We start from the raw sequence: 22,019 nt of genomic DNA, 5'->3' as shown, positions 1-22,019 counted from the left end.
TAAAAGTTCTTTTTGATTATTGAAATTAAAGGTACAGCACCATCTGACACTCAAGACAGTGGTACTTAAAAGAAAGAGCCTGAGCAAGGGAGGAGGCATGTGGGCAGACCTCACCATGGAGTCTCCCCCGACCTCCACCCTGACTTTGAGTCAGTGAGCTGGCCAGCAAGCCTGGCCAGCCTGGTGTGGGGGCCCGCACTCTCTGTTGCATAGGTAAAGCTATACTTCTCAGCACAGAGTTATGCTAAGAATCAAAAACTAAAATGAAAATAGAGCTAAGAAAGCACACATTTAATCCTTGGGTTAGTTTTTTTGGTAACTGATTCCCTTTGTGTAATGCAAATAATCAATTTTATTTTTTTTAATGTTTTTTATTAATTTCTGAGAGAGAGAGACAGCGTGAGCAGGGGAGGGTCAGAGAGAGAGGGAGACACAGACTTGGAAACAGGCTCCAGGCTCTGAGCTTGCTGTCAGCACAGAACCCAACGCAGGGCTGGAACCCACAAACCGAGAGATCATGACCTGAGCCGAAGTGGGAAGCTATACCGACTGAGCCACCCAGGAGCCCGACAATTGATCAATTTTAAATCATTGTAACATTTTGTAAGTTTCTTTTTTAATTTTAAGATTTCTTAAGAGATTTAAGATTTTCTTAAGAGAATTGGTCATATTAAACATCTGATTTTAACTGAATGATAAGAAGTGTTCACATTTGCTATCTTTAAATGCTTTGGGAGATTACATTTGTTAAATGACACATATGTTGTGTGGACTAAATACTTGGAGGCATGTTTATTTACTATTCAAAGACAACCTAATTGTTTGATATATTCACACAGTAAATAAATTACACATTATCAAAGCACAAATTGTAAGAATATTATTTCTTAATTTTTTCTTAATTTTTTTTTTATTTTTAGAGAGAGAGTGTGTGAGATGGAGAGAGGAGCACAGAGAAGGAGAGAGACCAAAGTCTTATGGAGACTTTCTCTCCTCCCCCTTCTCTCTCTCCACATAGATTCACCCACACCCATATGTCTAGGCTAAGACAGGGTGCTGCATTATCCATACTACCAAGCTTGTTAGATTACACACACACACACACACACACACACACACACACCTTTTTTTTTCACTTTCTTTCAAGGGAACAGCACAGTTTTATAAGCTTCAGAAACACCTCTGTGGGCAATGAATACGCGTGGCAAGGGCCAGTTCTGTGGTGTGACAGCTGTCCAGCCCTCGGGGCTCCACATTGAGAGGAGCTCTGGACACCCTTGAATGCTATACTCTTACTGTCTGAAGATTCTCAGTGACTTTTGTACAAGGGCCCCTGCATTTTCATTTTGCCCCGGGTCCTGCAGATTATGCGGCCCATCCTGTGCATGGGGCACTGATTATTAGCTTAGTCTCCTCACTGGCAGGTACAAAACCTGAGGTTTAGAGATGCCCATCAGCTTCAGTGGGGAAGTGGAAGATGGATGGGGCCAGCCTGGCTGTCGCCTTTTTATTGTGTGTGGAGGTAGCCAAGTGCTGTATTTGAGTTTGGGGGAGAGATGTAATTAGTTCCAACAGTTTCCCTTGAATCAATAAACACACGTTCCCCTCACCGGGAGAGTCCCTTCCAAGGGCTTCCTGCTGTGGGCTTTTTGAGGCCTTTATCCAGCAGCTGCTAATGTCTCCATCCCTCCCACCCAGGATTCCCAATCTGGGACTGGCTAGGGTTTGGCCTGCTAAACCCAGAGTCAGCTGGTACTGAGGGAAGGGGGCAGAGCCAGCTTAGGTACTAACTGGTGTAACACCCTGAGCATTCAAGGTGGGAAATGTTTGGATCCTAATGGTCTCCACCCAGGCTGCTGTTCTGGGTGCCCAGAGTGACTACCACCCCATATGTTGAGGCTACAACACGGGCCTGCATAATATGTACCGTGGGGTGGCTGCTAGCGATGGGGGCCTGCGGAAACCCCTGCTCTCTACCTGACTCTCACTCCAGGAGGCCTTCCACTCTGTTCCACCATCAGATCCCTTATGAGGGCAGGTTCATGTCACAGTGGGCCAGTCCTAAGCAGTGAGCTCTGCACAGGTGCTCAAGAAGCCGCTCATCCCCACCCAGGACAGCCCTGATAGCAAGAAGGGTCTTCCTTACTGGGATGGCTCCAGAATGTGTCAGCTTGGCTGGATTGAGCTGCATTTCCCCAAACTCATTTTCAGCTGTTTCAGGATAGGGTGAGTCCCAGGAAGATCTCGGGAGACTGGGAAGGTCTGCTGGGAAGTGGCACAAACATCCATTGCTGCTGACTGCTGATTCATCCTGAGGACAGGTGTGTGTGCCCAGCCCTGCGATGGAGGGCCCAGGACACCCTTGTCACCAGGTCCAAAGCCACACAAGGGACACGGTTTCGGCCGTGTCTAAGCACCCATTTGTAGCTCTGGCCTGCCTGTGCCCTTCCCTTCCTGACAGCCTGTTGCGTGGACAGCAAACTCGAGCAGCAGCTATGAGGACAGCAGCCTTAAGGGACGGCTTAGCCAAACCGCCTTCCATGACTGGGTCAGGTCAGTCGCCTGCACCAAAGCACATATCTCTTACTGGTCTGCTTCTCTGAGTGAGCCCCAATGACAGGCTTAGATCCCATGGGAATCAGGCTCCCTTGAACTTGCACTTCTGGGCCCTAACTTGACCTCTGGGTGACCTATGAAACAAGTCTGTTCTCTCCTCTGCATCACTTTCCTGCTCTTCTCTGGCCCAGAAACCCACAGAACCTTTGGGTGACCTGTGTGGAATGTCTGAGCCCTCTCGAAGCGGGTGCCCAGTCTTGTTTGCCTGGGAGGGAACCCCCGCAACTGGGCCTGATCATCCAGGTGAGGCCTTTGCTTTCTTAAGTCCTTATCGCAGACACTTCACACAGAGCTCTGACAAAACAAGTGTCAGTGACCCTTGGTTCCTACCTGAATTCATAAGAACCTGTTCTTTCTCTGCCTGTAGGAGATAGTGGCCCTGGGAGAAACCCAGCACGCTCTGGTCTTGTTTGGTTTTCCTCCTAGAGGCTGAATGCCAGGCCAGGCTGGGCTGCCTCTGTCTCGTTATCACTCACCAGGCATCTCGGGCTTGGCAGGCCATCTGCCAGCCTCAACACCGTCCTCTGTGGGTTCTGGCTGCAAGGGGGCTGCGAGGGCCTGACAGTGCCCCCCCCCCCCTCGCTCCCAGGGTGGACACAGAGTGGAGCCACTTAGCTGGCTGAGGTTATGCACCTGGTTCTCCATAGTTAACTGGCTTCTGAAGTCACTGAACATTCCAGACCTCTCACCTTCCCTCGTGGCTCAGGGCTCTAACAGATGTAAAGAAAGGACTAGAAATGGACCGGTCTGTTTGATATGTTTCTTCAATGCTCTCATCCAGGGCCTTGCTTATCTGCCCAAAGAAATTGTTCAGCTTTCAGTTCAGGCTTTTTCATGAAAACAATGAGGCAGTGGGACTATTGCCTGACAACCTTATCTCTGGGTTCTCCTCCCCTCCCAAAAAAAGCCAGCCAATCCCCCCAAAATCTAGGCAGAGGCTAGACCCTATCTTACCCTTGGTCTACCCAGACTCCTTAATTTCTGGCTATAAACATACACTGTCTACACTTGTTAAACCCACTGCCCCTTAACTCCTGTGATTTTATAAGTCTCATAACCTTGGAACAAAGATCTCTTCGTGGGCAACCAATCCTAAGGAAACTCAAAAGATAATTTGGGGATCCCAGAAAAGAAAGATTTAAGCCACAGTTGAGACCTTAGAGGTTGACTCATGCATGTTTAGTATTGCTATAGGCACTGACTTTGGGCCAGGCACTGATAGGAGCATCATCAGCACTGATAGTGGCATCTGTCACTGCATGTGTCTGTCCTCGAACAATTTCTGTGGGGACAGTTACAGACAGTTATATAGGATTTGCTTATAAATTTCTGAGTTACTAAGACCTGAATGGGTCTGAAAGACTGGATCTCAAAATGGAACTAGCCCTTCTCTGATCTCCCGGGAGCAAGAACTCAGGAGCCCACTGAGTCATAGAAAGTGCCACTGCAGGCACCTTCTGGGAGTTCTTGTGGACACTGTGTGAACCGCCCCTCCCCCCACCCATGGTTCCGGATTGGCTTAGAGATTCTTCAAGATGTAAGATAAAAGGCCAAGGTCGGTTCCTCCTACTGCTTCAGCTGGGGTGGCCATCCTCCCTGAGGCCTGGAGAACTGGCATCTGGGAAGCTGCCATCATTACCCCCCACACTCACTCTAGCTCCTTCTAGAATCTGACACCGCATCTCAGCTGGGCCCTGCTAGGCCATCCATGGGTCTGCTGGGGTCAGCAGACCAGTATCTCTGATGCCTCTTCCTTCCCCATCACCTCTCCTGTCCCTTTCTCCTACCTCCCATGCCTGGGCGCTTCTGCAAGATGATAGAACTTTGGCCTAAGCTTCTAGTACTCCTAACCCCCTTGCCATATTTGGTCTGCCCCCCTCATTTGTCCTGGAAAAAACTCAATATTGTCAACTTGTTTTTCTCTCTCAAACCCACCAGTGGAACTTTCTTCATGACATAATAGCTTTGGGGGCTCTCCCACCTTTTTAAAATTTTTATTTATTATTTTTGAAAGAGAGGGAGCATAAGGAGGGAGGGGCAGAGAGAGTGGGACAGAGGATCCAAAGCAGGCTCTGTGCTGAGAGCAGCAAGCCTGACATGGGGCTTGAGGCCACAAACTGTGAGATCGTGACCTGAGCCAAAGTCAGACGCTCAACCAACTGAATACCACCTTTTAACTGTGTGTCTTTGGCAAATGAATGACACCTTTGTGCTTTTGTTAAATGGAGAAAATCAGTGATGATTTGAGGATGCTGAAATCTGTGGGGGTGATTTATGATGGTATCTGGCGGACGTGGCACCCTGTAGGTATATTGTACATACAGGACCCCTCTTCCCCTGTTCTTGCTCTGCTAGTTCAACCACAGTCACTCAATAATTGTCCCCTTGTGTCCTTGACCAGGGGCATTTCTCTCTTCCGGGCCGGGGGCCCAGTGGCCTCCAACTTCGTGCCCATGGACTCTTGGGTGTGTTCCGGGCTCTTGGCCCCACTGAAGCTCCCTCCCCAAGAGGCCATCAAAACAGAGAACATAACTCCTAAAACAATTCTCCCATGAGGTGCGATGGTTCCAGAAACAACTTACCACATTTCATAGCAAAGTTTACTCTGTAATCAAAGTTTAAGTAACAAAACAGCCATTCCTACCCCACACTGCTGAAGCTTATGATAATAACTCAGTGATTTCTTAAAAAAAAAATTGTGTTGACATATTTCTCTTCCCAGCCAAAAACAGACAGGAGAGAAAGAGAAAATACAAATGCAGTTTTTGCCCAAGCTCAGGAGAATGCCCGAGACCGTGTTTCTCCTCTGGTCAGCAGGATTTCTGGGTTGTGATGCTTGTGGTCCGAGGACAGGGCCTCGGGGAGCTGAGCACCTTCCAGGACCCTTGCCTTCAATGAAAAGAGGGCAATGGGATCCAAGCAAAGGCACAGATGGACGCCGACACAGGATTCGGAAACAGCGCCTCCAGCTGGAAGGGCCCGGCTCCAGGAAATGAGGCCTGGCATCTACTGAGCCCTGCAACTGACACACACGTGGCCTGAGACAAGTGACCGGCCCTCTCCAGCCCTCTGTTTTCCCCTCTGTGAAAGGAGTCTCCACAATCCTTGTGATATCTGAGAGCAGATGTCTGGAGAAAATGGGGGCCAGGTACGATCCCTGCTTTTGTGTCTTTTTCCTGCCCCACCCCACCCTCCCAATTATGAGACCTCAGTAGCCAGCTTTCCCATGGCAGCCCGAGAAAGTTCCAGCAGGGTCAGCCCATAAACCTTGCAGGATCCGCAGAGGAGGTGAGCTAGTAGGCAGAGGCCTCCCTTCCAAAAAGGGCCACTGTCAACAAGCCTGTGCCATGTGCCAGGCACACACCTGCTGCGAAGCCAGCACGGAAAATCAGGTCGAGGGAAGCCCGTTCACATGCCCAAAGCATCCAGCCAGTGGGTGCAGAGGGGCCTCGCCACTTCCTGAGCTGCCTACTCAAGACGCGGCGGAAAGCCCGCCCCCACAGGGATCCTGGGGACAGTGCCTGTGTGCGACCCTCGCTGCAGATGGCCTGGCCACTCTGTCTGCACTCCACTTTGGTTCTCCCTCCCTGGGGCCAGAAGCTAGGAATTCCTGAGTCCTGAGGGCCCTGTTGTTCAGAGCTCTGCAGTCACCAGGACCCTGTTTTCTCCTCATCTTGAGCAGGAATCCTCACAGTGATCTCCAAAGGACTTGAGATGTTGCTGAGGACTTGAGATGTTGCTGACTCCTTATTTCGTGATTTGCCCCTTAAACAGATGGAGAACGGAGTCCCAGAGATGTTCAGTGCCGGTCCAAGGTCAAATGATGTGGAAGCCAAGCCAGCCACGCTGTTGGGAAAGCTGATCGACGGGCCCTCCAAGCCCTACGAGGGCGCGGAGCTGACATCGCCAAGCCACTGTGCAGCTAGGAGAACCTAACCAGCGAATCGCAGCAGCAATGCCCACCTCCCCCGGCTGCGGAGAGGACTCGCCAGGGTAAGGATGGAACATAAATTACACAGTGCCCGGCGCCTAGAAGGTGTTTGAGACATTAGCGACTAATGCGTGTATTCTCCTTATCCCGCCGCAGGCTCTGGTCCCCAGGCACTAACTCATTTACCCTCACGGGTCTGTGAGGCAGGCGGTGTGGTCGTCTCCAGTTTACAGAGGACACAACTGAGACTCAGCGCAGCGGGCTCGTCCGGGGTTCTGGGGCACAGGTCTGCGCTCCAGCAGGCCAGCTCGATGGCCCTCTCTTCCTCCCTTGGAGCCTGGAGACAGACAGGAAGAGACCCAGCCTGGCAGAGTGGAGGAAGGGCCTTTCAGGGAAGAATGCCATCTGAGGGAGGGTCTGGACGGGAGAGGATGTGGTGCACTTTAAAGCTGACATATTTCATGTTGGGAACCCTCCCCTGACGCTCTCCAGATGCAGGAAGCGGTTGAAGTGTACATTACTCAAAAGCCATCCCAGGCGAATAATCTGACACTGAAACCGAAGGGAAAGCAGGTTGAGCGTGGGGGACGTTTACCTGCCGTGCACGGGCCATGCCGTGCGAGACGGTCTTCGTCAGCAGTTTGGGGAGGTCCTTCTGACGGCTGCCGCTGTCTATATGCACTTGTCAGATGATTTTATTTTCACGGTTCTGAGACACGACGGGGCAGGCTAAGGAGGCAGAGCCCACCCGGGACAAGGCAGCCATACGTCACGGACTCCTAGTTATGCCTTGTAAGAGGGTGTGTTTTTAAAACAATATCCAATAAACAATATTCTGGTTTAAATTCTCAACCAACAGGTATCCCAAGCTGAGCTGGTCCTCTGGGTCTGCGACCCCAGCCACTCAGCCTCCCTCGCTGAAGTGGGAGATGTCAGGGGGCCTACAAGCCACCTCCAGCTTCCCAGGGCAGGTGGGCAAGGCCCAGGCCACTGCTCAGCAGACCTGTTCTCACTGGGGTCTGGCACACCTCAGCGTGGCATGCTGTGGGGGGCTGGAGCTCTGGCTGGGGGGCCAGCTGCCTGGCTGCGGGGCCCAGCTGAGGTGGAACCGCAAGCTCACTGGGCCTCAGTTTCCTCATTTGCCAAGCAAGGAGAGTGATGCCTCCCTGTAGGATTGCTGGGAGGCTGGTCTGAGGACAGAAGAGAAGGTGGTCGGTGTCCTAGAGATGAAGGAGGCAGAGAACAAGGAGGGAAGCTGAGAGATGGGAGAAAGTGGCCGCAGTGAGAGGTAAGGAGACTTCACTGGTGGGGGTGGAAGAAGGAAATGGCTCCTGTTGGGGAAGTGGCTTCTCCAAGGTCAATAGGGGGCACCACCATCCACGAACAGCTGTGTCTGAGACCTGGTGATCCTTGGTACCCTGTTCTCCCTGGGCAGAGGCCACACCTCACTCTAAGTGGGCTGCTTCTTCTTCAACCCCTCCTGGGTTCCTTATTGCTTGTGGGATGCAGGTAAATTCCTGCCCCTGGCCAGCTATTTATGGACTTCCCAGCCCTCCTCTCTTGCCTCTTTCCTCACACAGTTTCTCATCAGCCTCCCAAGCCTTTTCTCGCCCGAATTATCGCCACACTGCCACCTGCCCCAGGGCCTTTATGCATGCCATTTTCATCACTCAGTTCTTCTTCCTTCTCCTCTTCATGTGGTTTTCTCTCATCCTTCAGATACTTGGTGTCCCTCACAGTCTTGACGTGTGTTAGCATACATGCATACAACGGGCACAGTCCATTATGGCATTTTCCACAGATGTACTTTTTTATTTTGGGGGAGAGGGTCCTTTCTGGTTTAACATCTGCCTCCTTCTCCCACTAGAAGGTGGTCTTATAAGGCCGGGAGCCCTCAGTACCCCAAGGCTCCATGCCAAACACAGAAGGAGGTGCTAAATGCCAGACCATTGGGGTCTTAATTAAGTAGTCAGATTCTATAGCTTTTGACCATCTGAAAGGAGTGGCTTTCATGTACTATACCTATCGTGTTCTGTGACGTGGAGTGTGAAGAAGGTCAGCTCCTCTTTGTTCTGGATGCACCTCCAGGAGTCCAGGGAGGATGTGAGGATTCCTGGTTTGAGTCGGAAACAGAAACAGGAGGCAAAAGCTGCTGAAGGAGGCCTTCCCTGTTAGGGTTCCCGAGAGCACACACCGGAGCTGGGGCTGGGGCCACACGCTCCTGTAGCAGACACGTGGGGACACCTCTGTGACAGTGTGAATTACAACCACAGAGTCATGCCTCGTCTCCTCTTTGAAGTGGGGCCTGAACCGTAACCCCAGAGCTCAGATTTCAAAAGCAACGTATGATGGGCCAGTCCTGCCTTCAGGACCTTTGACCCCTTCCAGCCTAGAGAGTAAGGAAGATGGACTAATGCTTATCACCCCCAGCTCTGTTTGGAGATCGGAGGAAGCTCGGGCAGGTCCCAGATGATGTTGCAGCTTTGCCTTAAAGCAGGAAAGACAGCCTCTGGGAGCACCCAAGGGAGGACTTAAGAGGGGGCTCGGGTAATGGTGTGGAAGTGTGGAGGACACACGTGGCGTGTTCAGGGCATCTTATTGGTGGCCTTCGAGGGAAGTGTTAGGAGAAGGCTCTCAGCTGTATGGCAGCAGCACAAAATGAGACACCAAGGGGTTTACAACAGACTCTGATGTAGGAACAGTGACCTTGGGAGCCAAGGGGGACACCTCCAGAGGGTGCGGGGGAGGCGTGGGGCTGGGGAGAGGGCAGGAGGCTGTGGCCACAGTCCAGCAGGGAGAGCGGGAGGCCTGAATGAAGGAGGGAAGCAGGGACAGAAGGGCAAGACAGAGCCCAGCACCCCATTGCCGTCTGCTGCAGGCGTGATGGAGCCCATGGCCTGCTCAGGACGGAGCTACCCTAAGAGCAGAGGCTATAACTGCCACAGATGGCCGTGACCCCCCTGCTCCGGTGTTGTCCGCTGGCCCCACCCGATGGGCAGCCGCAGGCAGGGAAGGCATGCCGAGGGATAAACACCTACTGAAAAATAGATTTATAAGCTGCGATTAGTGTAGGGAAAGAACAGAATATATGCTACTTTGAGAGAAGAAGACAGAGTAGGGGGAGTGTTTAATAGGATTGCCAGGCAGAAAAGAGTTCTCCGAGGAAGTGGCTTTTAAGTCAAATCCTGAGAAACCAGTAGGAGATGGTAGGTAAAGAGTGAGGGAAAGGCTTCCAGCAGAGGGAACAACATAGACCAAGCCCCTGAGGAGGCAAACCACATGTGGGCAGTGAGCAGTGGCTTCCAGCAACCTCCCCCCCCTCCCCACCAGGGGCAGGAGGAGTGAAGCAAGGCCCTGAGGGCATTGGAGAGAACTTGGGGAGGCTCGGTAAGGCTTAGTGAGATCCTGGTGAGGCCAGTGAGAACCTGGTGAGGCCTCATTGAGTCCATCCCTCAGAGGAGGAGCTTAGTCTGTGGCCTCTATTGTCCACAAGTCCAGCCCAGGTCCTGACACAGAGCAGGTACTCAGTGATAATCACCCATGCCCAGGGATAGATGATCTTTTGGCCCCAGAGCGGTGGACCTTGACAACCACGCCCCCCCCTTGTGGGCTGGTGTGGTGGACTTTGGGAGGTCTGGGCCTTGCCTAAACTCCTGGGGCTGTGCCCTGCTCTCTCTAGCCTGCCTAAAGGGAAAGACCCCTGGTAGGCAGCACAGGCCCTTTTTCTTTGCTAATTACTACCTGACATTTTAATGTTCATGTTTAATTACATTCTCCACCACTTGGTGCAAAAAAATAAAAACACATGAAGCCTTAGAGACCTATAAAGCAAATAAGAGAACTTTTGTAAAGCCCTTTGAAGTCCCTACTGGAGCCCCAAACCCTTTGAATGTGCCAATTGTGTGATGGGGTTTTTGAAATGAGGAAAGGTTCTGGGCTCTGGGGGCACATTCACACGAAAGCACACACGTACGCATACACATGGGTCGGAGATGCCCATAAACCCACTGCTACCACCGGCCCTAGGTCCCCTGAGCCCAGGCAGCTCTGGTCCACAGCACAATTTACCCAGAAGAGTGTCACTTACGAGTTGAGAGGCCCAAGTTCACAGTCCAGCCCAGCCCACCCTCACATGGGACCTAGGCAAGTGACAGGGTGTGTGTTTCCTCATCGAACAGGCAGGGGTGATTTCTGTGAATGAGGGCCTTCCGCTCTGGTATATGATGCCTTCTCATCCATGCTGGGTTTAGTAAGGTGACTTGTTAAGTGTACACCAAATTTCAAGTTCAATTTATAACCATCTGGTCTTTGAAAAGATTTTCCATGGGAATGAATTCACCTTCCAGAGAAGAGTCTTCCCTCAGACGAGGTTGTGCCCAGATCCCCAGTACCTAAAGGCAGCTTTGGGGTGGTCCGATGGGGTGGCCCGCTCTGAGTTGCCCTCACATAATTGCTTTTCTGAGCTGCTCAGTCACAGTTTTGCTGTCAGGGTGCTCCATGGTAAGATCTTTTTGAGGCTGGCCCTGATTTCAGATGAGCCAGATTCACTGATGACCGCTTCACACTCATTTCCAGTCACTCTGGAAGCAGTAAGGAGCGGGCCGTTGTAACAGATGCAATTTCAGAGCATTGTATCAGCGGTATTGTTTGGATCTCATGAAGGCTCAGGACAACCTCCCAAGAGCAGCTCAAGGTGCCCAGGAAAGCCAGCAGAGCATCTGGAAATGACTTTTTCTTGCTGGCTGCCTAAACTATAGAGGAGCTGAAAATGCAGGCTCAGCCAAACACTTCCTATATCCTTCTGGTATCCATTGTCTCAGCCACAGCATCTAGAGCACTGAATGATGCTCACGGGCAGTGTGGCCACCCACAGTCAAAATAGTGACCCCAGACCGTGAGGATAGAAGGCCCCTGCTACTTCCAGATGGCAGAGAGACCCCCAGGATGGAGCATTAGCTCTTGTCTCAGCCTCCTCTGGCCAACTCAGAGCAATATAGTAGAGGCAAGCAGACAGACCTAGGATCAGTTCTGTGCCTAACCATATTTGATGAGGAATCCTGGTCAAGTGAACTTCCTTAAGTTTCATCTGTATGGTGGGGACAGACCACCCACTTCACACAATTGTTGGGACAGGTAAGTGAGAAAATGTGTGCTGAGGGCTTGATGTATTATAGGTGAGGAATTCATGGTACCATTCCCTTCTTATTATGCACCTCATGGGTTATCAACATACAGACTCTGAATGCAAAATCTTTATGGTGGATATTTACTCTTTGGGTAGCATAATGGCCCTAGAGCTCCCAGAATATAAACTATGAACACTCATTCTTATCTATGCTAGGTACTGGGAAGGTAAAGGTGGATTACACAGGCAAAGGCCACATTGTATTGTTCTGAAGGATGTCTAATCTAAGAAGACCAATGTGTCTAGCAGTTGGGGATGGCATGAACAGACATGCGTGAGATTGGTGATGGGAAGAGTCTACAGGTGACAGTGGAGACAAAGTAGGACAAGGAGCCAGAGGTGGACCATGGAGAGGGTTGAATGCCATCCTTAAGATACATGCACATGTCTGTAGCTGCCGGAGAACATAGAGGACCATAAGCTGGGACAGAGACAATGGACCAATTTCCATCCCTCTCAACTTTGTCAACCTGCTCTTAATTCTTAAAAATGTCATTTGATGGGGGCTCCTGGGTGGCTCAATTGGTTAGGCGTCCAACTTCAGTTCAGGTCATTGATTTCACAGATCCTGGGTTTGAGCCCCATGTAGGGCTCTGTGTGGACAGCTCAGAGCCTGGAACCTGCTTCAGATTCTATGTCTCCCTCTCTCTCTCTCTCTCTGTCTGTCTGTCTCTCTCAAAAATAAATAAACATTAAAAAAAATTTTTTAAACTGACCAACTTGATGAACTAATCAAGATTGACGGTAAAAGAGTTTATGCTAGACTTTTCCATCCTGGTCCACCACAGTTCTCTGATGAAGAGCACTGGGCAACTCAGAGTGTCTGGCATACATTAGGTGTTGAGGAGTATCTGTTAAAATGAACAAAATGTACTTTAATAACAGTTGGACTCAAGTCAAGCCCTTTGGGACCCCTTTGGAACATGAATGAAAATATCATTCTAGATGTTTAATGAAAAATATTTACTCTCAATGAACCTTAGGTGAGCTGCAAATTATTGTCATTTAGTTCAGTAACTGGTGGCCGTTTGGCTAAGTATTGATTACACATAAGATCCTGGAGCTACTCAACAGATAACCGTGTGGTGTTATGCTACATTTTCCCCCTCTTCCCCCAGCCTGGACATCGTTTTCATGAAAGGACACTTTACTGTTTGCACAAGCGGCTGGAGGCTCACACGTGAAATCTTTATATGCACTGCAAGCCATCCAAGCATCTGACTTCCATTCTCCACTCACAGCTGGGAGCAAGTGCGAGAAATCAGCAGAAAGTTGGAGGTTTGTTAACAGGGGGTTTATCTTGGCACTCAGCTGCAATTAAATCCAGTGGGTTAAAAGCTTCTGAATGCATTACCCTCTTTTAAACAGGGCACTTTTAAAGAGTACTTCCACAATGGACAATATTCATCACCGATGTTATATATGGCTGCCTTTCACCCTCAAATAATGCTTTCTTTGCTTGGAAGGAAAAGCAACTTTCCTATCATCATAATTGAATCCAAACATCTGTCACCCACAAAGGCATGGTTTCAGAGGTCAGCTAATGGATATCTGGCTTACACGGCACCCAGAACCACACTCATTTGCAGCAAATTTACACCCACGCCCACATGCGCATGCACACACCCCAAATACGTGGCTCCAGAAAATACATTTTCGTTATCATTTCTTTGAATGAAATTAAGACAGCAGGGAAGAAAGAGATGTCGCCGGAGAAGCGAAAGGAGCAAAGGCTTAGGTCAGGAGACCGTGGTTCTGACCGTGGCTGCCTTCACAAGTTGCAAAGCCTACGATGTGCAGCCTTACCCCCTCTGGCTCTCAGTTTCCTTCCCTGTGAAAAGTGTGGATGATAACCACCTCCTCCACTGAGTTCTCGCAACCCACCCATAGCCTTAGGTATCCATGCCTTCATGCCTTTGCGTGAAGGTCCCTCGGCCAGAGCCTTGTGATCCTTTAAGACTCAGCAGGAAGGCTCCCAAGGAAGCCCTCCCTGCTTCTCCCAGGGAGAGTTACTCGCTCATTTCCAATCATCTCAGAAACCTTGTCACTGTTTCCACTATAGTTTGTACTGCATTATATGGCAACCGCTTAACTTATGTGCCAATCTCCCCACCTAAACTACGAACCCACAGAGAACAGGCCAGGTCTTATTTTTCTCCATTTCCCCAGTGGCAAGCCAGGATTAGCGCAACCGTAGGTGCTAGGAAAAGGCTGGAGGGAAGAAAAAACAATGTTACGAGTAATCGCTTGATTGACACCATCCCCTAGTGAGAGCAGCCCATAAGCAAGTCTGTAGCTGGCCCCCCCGTCTCTCTCCCTGCCGATGCGGGGGAGTGATGCTGACAGAGGGCTGGGGAAACCCAGGGCTTGCCACATCTCATGCTCTTGGCTCATCGTCTTCAAACAGTCCAGATCTCTCATCATGGCAACTCATCTCTTCATGACCGAGTTGCTGCCTTATCCGCTTCTCTGTTCCCCTCCCTGCCCGCCTGCCAGCTATGTTCCAGGAAACACAGCCAAGCTGCCTGGTATACCACACTCTTACATCCCTCTGAGTCTATCCCTCTTCGCTACAGCCCCACCTGCCTTCCTCACCTCGCTGATCCTTACCTGTCTCCAAGTCTCTTCCTCCAGGGATCTTTCCTGGATCACCTGAGCCTCCTATTCTCTGCCAGCCAGAATGCCACCCTGGGCCCTAATGAGTTTGTCTGTTTGAGAGTCTGTGAGCTCCTTGAGGATGAATGATGGGCCCTGATCACCTCTGTGTCTCTTCCAGTACCTGCTGCAGCACCTGCCACATATGAGTGGACAGATGAGAGGTATTCACCTGCTCAGTAAAGAGTCAGATTGGGAGGTCAACCACAAAACTTGTGCACTATTATGATCACACCCTACCACCAGGTTGAGGGTTTATCTTCTTGGTCTTTGAAGGTGCTGTTGACCTTGACCAGTTTCTGAGGAAAGTTCCTTAAAATCCTCCAGCTTTAGCCATCACTTTTTCAATTACATTGTGTGTGTGTATGTATATATCATGTATTTCTATTTTTATAAATGTATATCTAGTTAAGATATATTGAAACTATACTTTAAGTATCTATATATTTGTGATTATCTTAAGTCCTTGATGGAGTCAGCATTGGCCTGGATTCTCTCATTTTACCTCCCATTCCCACCCCTGCCTCTCTCTCTCACTATTATTTTCTCTTTTTTTTTTTAATTTTTTTTATTTATTTCTAGGAGAGAGAGAGAGAGACAGTGCGAGCAGGGGAGGGTCAGAGAGAGAGGGAGTCACAGACTCTGAAACAGGCTCCAGGCTCTGAGCTGGCAGTCAGCACAGAGGCCAACGCAGGGCTCGAACCCACGAACCGCGAGATCACGACCTAAGCAAAAGACGGACGCTTAACTGACTAAGCCACCCAGGCACCCCTCTCTCACTATTATTTTCAACCTCTCTATTGCTGTGTTGATTTAGGTAAATCTTCTGTAGGAGGCTTGCGTTATCATTTTATATATTTTTTGTTATCATTTTAAAACTCCAATTTCATGGTCTATATTTTCTAGTGGGAGAGTTTAATTGATTGATTCATATTCATGATTATTCCCCTTCTTTTACTTATTTCTGTCATTTAACGTTGTGTTGCATTTGTGCTTTCTTGGCTACAGTTTTATCTTTCCCTGCTTTCTGTTGGATTTAATAATGCTTTCTTTTCTTTCTTTTTCTCACTTGGCTGCTTTGGAAGTTATACATTCTGTGATTAACCTAGTGTCTTCTAGGATTTCCACCTTACAAAATCACATTTATATTTTTCTAGCAATGTCTAAAATTAGCCTGTATCTCTATCTTCATCCCAGAGAATGTTTCTAGTGCCCCGTGAACACTTCTGCCCCTCGCCTTTCACAAGTTTAGATCCATATTTATTTTTTTCTATCAAGAGGTAATTGTATCTACCAACATAGTTTACCAATGATCTTGACCATTTCTTGTATCCCACTTTTCTCTGGATTTATTTTCCTTCTTGTTGAACCTCATCTTTTAGTAGTTTATTTTTTTCACTGAAGGTAAATAAGTGCTAAACTATCTTAGACTTTCATGTCAGAAAATGCCTTTATTTTGAATACTCTGGAATAGAAATTAACTGTGTGCAGAATTCCAGGCTGGCAGTCCCTTTAAACATAATCTTCAATGTCTTCTTGCCCGTTATGGCTGATTGGAAGGTGCTAAGCCTGCTTCCTTCATAGGCAGTCTCTTAAGTAAACTTTACGACCCCAGCTTTCTCTCTGATGTGTTATTTTTTGGTTACAACGTGTATTCAGATATAGATTGATTCTCATTGATCTTAGTATGTGTTTTTGATCAGAACATCCAGTCCCTTGTTAACTCTTGAAAATTCAAACCTGTTTCACTTCAAACATCGCCCCTGCTCTTCCCTCTACTCCTGGAACTTGCATTAGGTGAATGTCAGAGATTCTCAATATCCCTCCCTACATTTTAGCTTCCCTTCCAAATATTCATGCTTCCCTTTCCTCTTTTTATTTTTCTCTTTTTATGGAGCTCAGACTCAGAGGATCAAGTTAATCATAAACCTCACTTCATTCCATCTGCTCCGTGCAAGGTCCCTTTCTGGTTTTATTCATGTAGTTATTCTGTTTCACCGGGATCCTCCCCCTCCCCCCCCCAACAAGAGGGACCCCTGCAGTCTACTTCATGAGTAGTGTTTTTTGTTCGTATGTGATCTCAAAAACACATATTGTTTCCTGAACATGAATTTTTAACACATGAGGAAATATCGTATTACTTAGATCGTTTTGTTTCTTAATTTTTCACCAAGCACTGTATTTTGTAAGAGCCATTTCCATGTTGCGTGTTCATCAAGTTCATTACTTCTAATGGCTGCATAATAGTGCTATATGTGCCTTGACGTGTGTTACCAATTTACTCGATCTATCCATCTGTATCCTCTATCTCCAGGAACATGTCTAATTTAATCAGTGCAAGGCTGCCTTTCATAAAGGTTGTGATATAGCATATGTCTCGCTTAGCTGTGCTTGAGGTGCCCGTATCTCTTACCCCTGCCAACATTTAGCTTTGCTCAACTTCTCCATTTTTACTAGCATATTTCCACGTATTTCTGCATAGCACTCTGCATTCATTTCACAACACGATCTTCCAACTTATTAATTTTGTCTTTTACTGTGCCCGCTTTTTACCCCCTCTATTACGATTCAAGTTTTGTTTTATTTTAAGGACTCTACTTTTTATTTCGTGGACTTCGAATTATTTTCCTTTTCTGCCTTCATTTGGTTTTGATTCATAGTCAACGTGTTTTTATGCTGTAAACACCTGTTGTTTTGATTGCTAGGAGTTCGTTGTCTCTTAGAAAATAAGAAATATCGGGACGCCTAGGTGGCTTAGTCGGTTAAGCGTCCGACTTTCGCTTAGGTCATGATCTCGCGGTTTGTGGGTTCGAGCCCCGCGTCGGGCTCTGTGCTGACTGCCAGCTCAGAGCCTGGAGCCTGTTTCAGTCTGTGACTCCCTCTCTCTCTGACCCTCCCCTGTTCATGCTGTCTCTCTCTCTCTCTCTCTCTCTCTCCTAGAAATAAATTTAAAAAAAAAGAAAGAAAGAAAATAAGAAATATCTTTATTTTCAAGTCATATTGTCTCTCAATCTGTCCCTCAGCCCCACATTCCTGATCTGCCATACTTTATTGTGTGTTTTGTTGTTGTTGTTGTTGTTGTTGTTTTTGCTTTCTGGGGCACTTATCAAATAACATACTCTATAGATTGCTTTATCTGTCTCCCTGCAGAAGGGGTTTTTGTTTCTGGTCTTAGGCTTCCCTTGTTTGTGAGCTCTATCTTCTCCATCCTTTTAAAAAATATTTCTAAAAATGCTTTTTTTTTCTTATCCTATTGTCACTGTCATGAATTTCATGAGTCTATTTTGTAATTCAAAAGCCAAAGACTGGTGCGCCTGGGTGACTTAGTCAGTGAAGCATCCAACTTCAAGTCAGGTCATGCTCTCATGGTTCGTGAGTTTGAGCCCAGCGTCGGGCTCTGTGCTAACAGCTCAGAGCCTGGAGCCTGCTTCAGATTCTGTGTCTCCCTGTCTCTCTGAACCTCCCCCGCTTGTGCTCTATCTCTGTCTCTCAAAAATAAATAAACATTAAAAGTTCTTTACTCTAAAAAAAAATCCAGGGACTGATTCGTTCCCTTTCTTCTGCATTATAGGTTCATAACCACTCTCTGAGCCCATAAAGACTGAAACTAAAGGTATAAACATCTCTAACCATCTGAGAGTGTTTTCCCCCACTAATACCCTTGCCTGTGGTCTCTTTTTCTCCTAGTCTTTCACTGGGCAACTTGGGCATCATGTCTTTTGGACAAGCAGGTTGGAGTGTCATCTTAGCCCACTGGGCTGCCATAGCAAGATACCACAGGCTGGGTGCCATGAACAAGAGACACTATTCTCTTACAGTTCTGGGGGCGAGAAGTCCAAGATCAAGGTCCTGGCAGGGTTGGTTTCTCCTGAGGCCTCTCTCCTTGGCTTGCAGAGGGCTGCCTCTGGCTGTGTTCTCAGGTGGCCTTCCCTCAGTGAGCTCAGAGAGAGAGAGAGAAGAGAGAGAGAGCTCTGGCGTCCTTCTCATAAGGACACCTGCCCTAGTGGATTAGGGCCTTACCCTTATGAACTTATTTAACCTTATTACCTCCTTACCGGCTCTATGTCCCAGTGCAGTCACCTTGGGGATTAGGACTTCCACATATGAATTTGGGGCGCGGGGAGGGAGACACGGTTCAGCCCATAGCCTTACTTCTAGAACCCGCGTGAGAACCGAACAGAAACAGTGTGGCAAACAGTGAGTGTGAACACTCGTGCATTTGGGGCTTCTCTTCTTTGAGTCAGTGGTCATCAACAAGAATAAAGCGACATCTTGCGAGAATCGAAGGTGACACACACTGTCACCGGTGTGCGTGCACCTCTGCCTCCTGCGGGAGTGGATGGAGGGGCCGGGGAGGTGGAATTTTACACTCGTGAGGCAGCGGCTGGTTGCCAGCAGAGACGCCAATGACCCTGGAGCAGGCTATCTTCCTTCTGCTTTGTTCTACCTTTGAGGGCCCCTTTGGTAATTTGATGTTAGCAGGTAAGTTCCTGTTGTCCATGCTCACCATTTTGCACAGAGAGGGTTATTCTTCACAGCATTACTTGTGAGAAGGAGTCAAGATCCCAAGCACTCTCCTTTTGAAGCTTTAATGTGAGGAAGTGGATCGAGGGGACCCTATGGACACAGGGGCTCCTGTGAATTTCCCCAATGGGAAATTCATTGTGAGGCAGATGAGGCAGAGAAGGAGGGATGGGTTACCCTGGCTCCACATGAGCCCCAGGTGGCAGGGAAGGATGTGGCTAAGCCTGGACAGCCCTCGTTTCCCGCCTCCCTGGGCAGGTGTGGGGAACGTGTGTGTGTGTGTGTGAGTGTGTGTGTGTGCATGTGGATGTAGGTGAGTAGCAGCAGCCGTCTGCCCATGTAATTGAACACAGGGAGTTAGGCCCACCGAGCATGGGTGTAGCACTGTGGGGCTCATAGGAGGGCCAGAGACACCCCTTCCCTGCCTCCTGCCCTGACCTAGTGCTGCCACGCACCACTCCAGCCCAGCAGCGTCTGCTTAAGAAGTGCAGGAATGGGGTGAAACAGCAAGAAGAATGCTCAGAAGAGAGCAGCACTGGCGTTATTGGGGGAGGGGGGGAGGGCATGCTGTCAGCCTGACCAGGGGCTGGGCCAGCTTTCCTGGGTTTTTAAGGGCTGATCCCAGGAGGCAGGAGGGTGAGATGGGGGTAGACACATGCTATTTTATTTTATTTTACTTTATTTTAAGTTTACTTATTTTGAGAGAAAGAGAGAGAGCATTAGCAGGAGAAGGGCAGAGAGAGAGAGAGAGAGAGAGTGAGAGAACCCCAAGCAGGCTCCGCACTGTCACCCCAGAGCCCAATATGTGGGGCTCACCCTCACTAACCTCGAGATCATGACTGAACTGACGATTAACCAACTGAGCCACAAAGGCTTCCTGACACACGCTACTTTAAAAGTTAAATATTAGAAGCAACAAGACTTCATTCTGCATACAAGCTCATGAACTGCCTCCACAATTGTGATGTTAAGGAAACCAAGGCAAAAATACGTATTTTTGGATTGAACGCATGCTTATTTAGCACCAGTTTCTCGGAATCAACACCCGCCTTCCTGTAAGGAGTGTCCAGTCTGGGTCTATGCTGCCTATGCCGTTGCCACATGATGCATGCAGCGTGATAAAGCCTGAAGATCCAAGAAGGAGGGCTTCCCAGGGGAGGTGTCCTCCGGGCCGTGCCTTGATGAGTGAATAAGAGCTTGCCAGGAGAAGGCTATGAGAGCAGCAGAAGGGGCCCCTTCTGGTAAGACGGCAGCCAGATTTCTTTATTCCACTTCTTTGAAAGTAAGAGTCTCCCATCCAGTGGGTGGAGCTGAGCTCATCCGTGACCACAGATGCTTCTGGGCAGGGGCTGGAGGTCACCCACACTGAGCGATGTGCCACTTGCCATCGAGGGCATCAAGTGTTTGCACAGCAAGCTGCAGCATCAGAACTCTCCATCCTGCACTTGACATGCCCCCCCTTCCTGCCCCCCCGGGAACATTTCCCATGAATCTGGCCGAACTGGAGCTGGTGCTGGAGACACAGACCTCTCAGCCTGGAGGGCCCCTCTGCCCACAGTGGAATGCTCTCCAGGCAGAGCCCCAGCCCTGACTCCTGCCTTCATCTGCTTTTCATCACCCTCTCTCCCAGGCACATCCCTGCTCGTGAACAAAACGTGGTCTCGATCGCCAACTGCTTGTCACTGGGTCAGGGGGTTTGCCTTGGTGAAGGCGCTTGGAGAGTGAGGCTCTTTGAGTGGACACTCTAGTAGGTGAAGATTCATCTGGGTGTGGGCGTGGCACCCCGATGCCGGCGAGTCTGGCACCGAGCTTCAGATTCCCAGAGCAATCTGGGACAGAGCAGAGTGCTCCCCGGGCCCCAGCTGGCTGCGTGATGCTCTTTGGCAGAAGTCTGAGTTCTAACGAGGCTCTGTTTATCCACAGATCGCATTTTGGTACCCACGAGGGATACTGCTAACAGCATCAGGGAGCATCCGGGACCCTTCATCCCACAGTTTCTTAAGTTGCTGTCAGAGGCCTTTGGCTAAACCTGTTCTTCATCTCTCCAAATAAGTTACAGAAAGAGCAGTTTTCTGTGCCATCACACACGTCAGCAATTAAGTGACAGACCCCAGGAGGCTTCACGCCCCTGGCTGAGGGTGTTGCTGGTGAGTTGGTGTGGTTTGGAGCCAGTATCTCCAAACCATTAGGATGCAATAGACAGGGAATGAGTCCCGACACCATCTTCTTATTGTGGAGTCAGTACAGCCGGCGGGCCTTCTCAGGTCTCAGGGGCATTGATGTGGAAGTGCACAAGGGGTGTGTGGCAGGGATGCCCGGGCACCTGAGAGAACAGGTGAAAATACAACCCTCCATGTTGTTTGTGTGTTGGGGGAATCTCTTGGGCCAAGTCCGGGCACCCTCACGTGGAAAGGAGTGGGGTCTCAGTAGGTTCCCCTGCCAGAGAGACAAGGCAGAAAATGGGCCCCCATAGATGGGGGCTGGCGTGTGCTCTTTCACGTGGGCTGTGGCTGTCTGGAACCCACTAAGATGGGTACCACAGGTACGGGTTTTAAAGGGACATCACCGAGCTGGGGCACCAGGGAGGGAGCTACAGCTAGATCTGGGAGAGGACGATGTAGGCCCTGAGGCCACCAGGCTCAGGGTCCTGAGTGTGCCCAGTGGGGCCAGAAGCATGCAGGATGGGGTGGGCAGGAGGCGAGCCTGCGTTACTGGGAATTTACTAACTTCCGTCTCTGCAGCCATCAGAAGGCTGGTTGAGGACCAGGAACACAGCTCATCCACAACTGGAAGGGAAGGAAGGCAGGGAGATGAGTTTTTCAAATGGTGCACAGTCCTTATGAAAATGGTACCAGTTTGTGCCCTTTCATATTGGGGTCCTTGTCTGTGGACTTTTCGTGAGCTCTGACATGCAGGGAGGCCAGCAGGAGAAGCCACCTGGAGAGTGTCCCCAGTACAGGTGAGTGTCCCCAGCCTGGCCAGTGCCTCAGGAAGATGGGGACCTTATGAAAGGACACGTCCTCCCATAAATAAAGGAGCATAAAAAGCTGAGAGGGAGATGAGACCCTGCGTTAAGTTAAACATAATAAATACTGAATGGCAAGAAGA

The sequence above is a fragment of the Crocuta crocuta genome, unplaced genomic scaffold (assembly GCF_008692635.1).
Source record: "Crocuta crocuta isolate KB4526 unplaced genomic scaffold, BGI_CrCroc_1.0 scaffold28, whole genome shotgun sequence".
Taxonomy (NCBI): Eukaryota; Metazoa; Chordata; class Mammalia; order Carnivora; family Hyaenidae; genus Crocuta; species Crocuta crocuta.
The sequence above is the reverse complement of the archived record's forward strand: the minus strand, read 5'-3'. Positions refer to the sequence as shown.